The following is a 6,000-nucleotide window of genomic DNA, read 5'->3' on the forward strand; positions in this document are numbered from 1 at the left end:
AGCCTCCCTGAGGGGTGCTGCCCCTTGCTCCGTGAGGCCCAGTCCTATGGACCGCCCAAGGGCTGAGGGGTGCAGGCACAGCTCGAGACTGATGGGCAGCTCCACCTGCAGCCCTGGTGCAGGATCCACTGGGTGAGACCAGCTGGGCTCCTGAGTCTGGTAGGGACTTGGGGAACTTTCATGTCTAGCTAAGGGATCATAAACACACCGATCAGCACTCTGTGTCTAGCTCAGGGTTTGTAAATACACCAATTGGTACTCTGTATCTAGCTAACCTAGTGGGGACTTGGAGAACTTTTCTGTCTAGCTAGAGGATTGTAAATGCACCAATCAGCACCCTGTCAAAATGGTCCAATCAGCTCTCTGTAAAGTGGACCAATCAGCTCTCTGTAAAATGAACCAATCAGCATGTGGGTGGGGCCAGATAAGGGACTAAAAGCAGGCTGCCTGAACTAGCCAGAGGTAGCCTTGGTGGGTCTGCTTACCTGCTGTGGAAGCTTTATTCTTTCGCTTTTTACGATAGTAAATTTTGCTGCTACTCGGTCTTTGGGTCCATGCTGTCTTTAAGAGGTGTGACACTCATCTGGAAGGTCTGCTCTTGCACTGCTGAAGCCATCTAGATCACGAACCCAATGGGAAGAATGAGCAACTCCAGATGCGCTGCATTTTAGAGCTGTAACGCTCACCGCTAAGGTCTGCAGCTTCACTCCTGACAGCAAGACCACAAACTCACCAGAAGGAAGAAGCTACAGACACATCTGAAGGTCTGAAGGAACGCACTCCGACACTTCCATCTTTAAGAACTGTAACACTCACGGCGAGGGTCCGCGGCTTCATTCTTCAAGTTAGCGAGACCAAGAACCCACGAATTCTGGATACAACATGATCTATAACATTAAATTCGCACAATTATATCTATGTAAAATAGAAAACACATTGTAGACTGGGCGCGGTGGCTCATGCCTGTAATTCCGGCACTTTGGGAGGCTGAGGCGGGTGGATCGCCTGAGGTCAGGGATTCTGAGACCAGCCTGGCCAACATGGTGAAAACCGGTCTGTACTAAAAGTACAAAAATTAGCCAGGCGTGGTGGCATGCGCCTGTAATCGCAGCTACTCGGGAGGGTGAGGCAGGAGAATCGTTTATCCCCGGAGGCAGTGAGCTGGGATCACACTACTGCACTCCAGCCTGGGCGACAGAGTGAGACTCTGTCTCAAAACAAAAACAAAAACCACAATGTGATTAAAGCAAAGATTAAGAGGAAATGTTTCTAGCACACCATAAAAATATGCCATTTTTGTCAACTAAAAACATTTTAATAAAATATTTTAAAAATGTAAATAATGGTCAATCTAAATTCTCTTTGACTACTGTTTATTGAGCTGTGTGCCATGAGCCAGGGGCTAGGCTAAGCACTGAGGTTAGAAAACTGCCCTTACAAAGCAGCACTAAAATACTGCATGATGAGCTAGCTACATGACGAGAGAAATGTATGGGTTTTTGAAACACACAAGAGGACCTCCAAACTCAGATTTGGTAGAGAAAAGGGGAAGGACAGTCAGGAAAACTTTTTAGGGGAAATGCTATCTAAATGCTGAATCAAAGAGAAAATGCACGAGAAAAAAACAGATAAACACAGACAAGCAAACAGACTAAAAGAATAGAGCCAAGAAAGGTAGAGAGGGTTCCAAGCAGAGTGAACCTGAGAAGGTGCAGCTTGTTTGAAGAATTGAAGGAAATTCCATTTGGCACAAGTGTAATATGATAGGGGCTCAGAGGGCTCGGAAGCTGAAGACACAAGCAGAGCCAATCCTGTGGAGCAGTTTGGACACTAAAGGCAACAGGAAGCCTTTGAAGTGTTTTCAGATCTGTGTTTTAGAAAGATCTCTTGCTGGCGCTGTGACTGGATTGGATGCAAGACTGAAGAGAATGGTGCAGGTTTAAAAGCTATCTGATAAACCGGGAGAAAGAGAAGGGTGGATTTGTGTTTGGGTAAAGGGACTGTGGGTAATTTTTCTACGTTCATATTTTCTAGCGTTTCCAAACTTTGTTTAATGAGCATGTGTTATTTTCATAATGGGAAAAAAATAGCATGGTTTAAGGAAGATGAGCGTGATGGTGTTCTGCCTGAAAGTCGCTCAGAGCCTTTGGGACTTGCTAAGCCAGGGGCCTCTGTGTTTGTACAAGAACTCACACCCACATGCTGACCCATAATGTCCCGAGTTCTGCCCACAGTCTACACTGAGAGGGTGTAATTTTCCATACGCCAGGGACTCAAGTAAAAGCAGAAGTTGGCAGATGTAACAGCAACTGAGCGGGAAGAGGGAAGAGAGATGGCCTCCAACTCATACATAAAATCCAAGCGTTCATTCATTCATTTATCTATTCACAAATATTAAGCACCCACTGTGTACCAGGCACTGTTCTAGGCACTGCAGATACAGAAGTAAACAAAATGACAAAGTCCCAGTTACACATTCTAGGAAATAAGATAGACCATCTATGAATAAAAATTCAGCTAACTGTACTCGCGCCCTCATTTGCAGAGGTAGAGCCACATGCCATACTGCTATTTACTGACAGGAGTGGTTTAGGAAACTTTAAGAAGTAATTAGAGGTTTGATGACTCATAGCCACACTAAATGTGGCACCTGTAAACAGAGACCTATGCGTGCCATGGTGTTTGTGACTGGATTGACTGGGTTGGGTAACACTGTTACTAGAACAGGGCTTTCAGTATCGATTTCGTATGTACCTATGTACAGTTACAAATGTAACTCAAACTTCGCCTGATCTGGCCAGCCAGTGAGTACAAATGAGCTTACACTAAACGGCACACGTTTTAGTAATGTGTTCTGCCAACCATATAAATGGAGACCTTTGCAATCTTTTCTCCCATGCTTATATTTGGGAGCATCCAAAGGCATCTCGTGTGTTCACAAACACACTTCTTATTTATGTTCTGGCAACCCGGCTACAGAAATAGCGATTTGGAGCAGCTTCTCAGCCCAGCCCTTCATAGGCATTCTGTTTTCTTGCTCAGGAAGCAGTTTAAGAAATCCCCCAAACTACAACTCTGGGGACAGAAAAACTCTCTTCCGTGGAGAAAGTATCCCTTTCCCCTAACGCTGTGGAAAGACCGAGCTGAGCCAGTTCAGGTCAAGTGTTAGGACTCTGTAAGCACTAGCTCTAGAAGCAACTAACAATGTCTGGGTTTACCCTGAGCAACGTTGCTTATGAATCTTTGTCTCAGGGAGTTCCTCGTAAAAATCAGCACCTCTGCTTCCGCCTGCAGACCCCTCTCTACTGAGCACAAACCTAGTCCACAGGCTGGTCTGGGGAGCAGCCTCATGGTGCCTTCCCCACATTCTCAGCTCCAAGACCCAGGCACAAATCTCCCCTGGGGCAGAGCCACTCAGCTTGGGCCCTCTGGGGTCACCAGACAGGTCTGGGCATGGCTAAATCTCAATTAAGGGCAAACAAGATGGAGAAAAATCAGTTTTAAAAAGATCAGGCAAGGTTTAGGAGACTATGAGGGCAGAAAAATCCATCTCGTACCACTGAGAAAGGAGGAATTTACAGAGAAGAGAGCAGGCTGGAAACAGTATTAAGCCACTCAGGACATGGTGAATCAGAATGCAAATGGACCAACCCAAATAGGTACCTCCTCCCCATGCTGCTGGGTCTACTCTGTCTCACACATAACCCTCTGTTTTAGAACTACTATAGAGGACAGAAGGCCTCAGAGAACCAGGAATGGAAGACAGAAGAGAGATTGCCAGGAACCATTTCTAAATTTTAATTCTGTAAGTTATAATCCAAGTTTTCGTTGATAGCAAGGTTTCCCCTGGAGAGACAGGTTAAGGACCCTTTCAGATGACACCTTCTGTCCCTTTCTCAGCACTAGAAGGTCAGTTCAGGAACCTACTGTTAGTTCCCATGCCCTTGATTGAAGTTAGCAATTTACAGAAATAGACTTGAATCCCCCATCAAGCTGGAGACCCTGGAGAGAATGCCCAGAGACAGAATGGGCCATCTCCAAGGCCAACTCAAATGCTGCCTGCTCCATGAAGCCCATCTGGAGCTCTCACTTTCAGACCCATACCCCTTCATCTTTTTCTCCTTCTTATAAAGCTCCAGGAGACGTTTTTGGCTCCCTTCACCCTGTGGTGTAGTGATTAACCTCTCCTGTGGCAGATGGCAGACCTCATTGCAGCATCCCTGCAGCCCTATGCAAAGCCTCCCTCCTGTAACAGACACTTGGTAGGCAATTACCGAGTCAAGTACGGTCCCAGAGAACTACTTATGAAGACGGCTCCCGCAAAAGTGGTGAGGGATTTTCTGGCACTGTCCTTTCTGAAGTCCCTGCTAGCACATATTATTGTAATTGTCAGGATGTTTTCCAAAAGGGATAATGGCCTTTCCAGAACTGATACCCAGCCAGTTCAAATCTCTGCTGCATAAAGGCCTACACCTGTTCTGATTAGCCAGGGCCTTCTCCTTGGTCACTCCCACACACTCCTATGGTCTAGGTTCTCTGGACTCCCCACTGCCTTTGCGTACTCTCTTCCTTCCTCCCCCATTAGGCAGTCCATATGTATCCTTTGAAGTGCAACTTAACAGTGGCCTCCTGTGTGGAATCCCTCTGGCCTCTCCTCCCGGCAGAGTGAACACTCTTTCCTCTATGTTCCCTAGCACACTGCGCACTCCCATACAGCTCTTCCTCTATGCTGAGATTGTTTTTTGTTCCCAGCCCCCCAACTTATGTGAGCTTACGTTTCGCTCGTCTTGGCAGATCCAGCAAAACACATTGCCTGGCAGAAGTAGGAACTCAACAAATGTTTCTTGAATGAATGAATGAATGAATGGGCATGACTCTTGCAAATGTTTTCTAAAAAAGATGGCAAGGAAATCCCCTGAGACACTCAAAATTAACATTCCTATTAGTTTGTTATATACAGATTCATGTCTTGCTTTTTAAATTTAAAAATAATAAGGGCTAGGATTGAGGCCTTGCTAGGTGCTGTTTTACAAGCATTGTCTTGTTAGAATCCAAACAACCACCCGAGGCAGAGACAATTTTTCTTTGTTTTACAGTTGAATGAACAGAAACTGAGAAAGGTTAAGAAATGTGTCCAGATGCATATAGTTGGTAAGTGGGAGTATGTTTGGCTTGAAAGCCTGTGCTCTCAACTGTCTCACTTTCCATCTAACACACATTACAGTCAGGACATTTTCCTATGTCATTAAGCTATTTTTAATGCCTTTATTATATAAAAGAGACTACACCTGACTGACTGTAGTGCCTTATTACTCAAAGTGCTGTGCGCTCACCAGGCGCGCTAACACCACTTGGGAGCTTGTTAGAAATGCAGGATCTCAGGTTCCATCCCAGATGTACTTAATCTGAGTCTGCATTTTAGCAAGATCCTTAGTGACATGTAAGCACATTGAAGTCTGAGAAGCACTGGTTTCTATCAGGAATCAGCAGACCACAGCGCATGGGCCACTCCAGTCGCACTCCCCCCGCCCCACCCCCCCACTCCATTTTTGTATTGCCCTGAAGCTAAGAATGGTTTTTACCATTTCGATGGTTGATAATTTTTCAGAAAAGGAATACTATTTTGTAACGTGTGGAAATTATGTGAAATTCACATTTCAACGTCCATAAATGAAATTTTATTGAAACAAATTCATTTATTCACATACTGTCTATGGTTTCTTTTGTGCTGCAACAGCAGACTTGAGTAGTTATGATGGACTGTGTGGCCCACAAAGATATTTACTCTCTGGTTCTTTACGGGAAAAGTTGGCCAACCCCTTTCTAACTCTATCCCTCGTCTGTCACCCACAGCTCTATGGTTCCGAATGCAAGTGGAGAAAAGGGCAACTGGCATGTGGGAAGACTGAAAGGCAAAGATCATCCCAGTGAGACCCAGATTTCAGCTGAGGTCTGGGGGCTGAGGGAGTCTACCATGGAGTAAAAGTCCAGAGGGTAGAA

The sequence above is a fragment of the Mandrillus leucophaeus genome, unplaced genomic scaffold (genome assembly GCF_000951045.1).
Source record: "Mandrillus leucophaeus isolate KB7577 unplaced genomic scaffold, Mleu.le_1.0 Scaffold169, whole genome shotgun sequence".
Lineage (NCBI taxonomy): Eukaryota > Metazoa > Chordata > Mammalia > Primates > Cercopithecidae > Mandrillus > Mandrillus leucophaeus.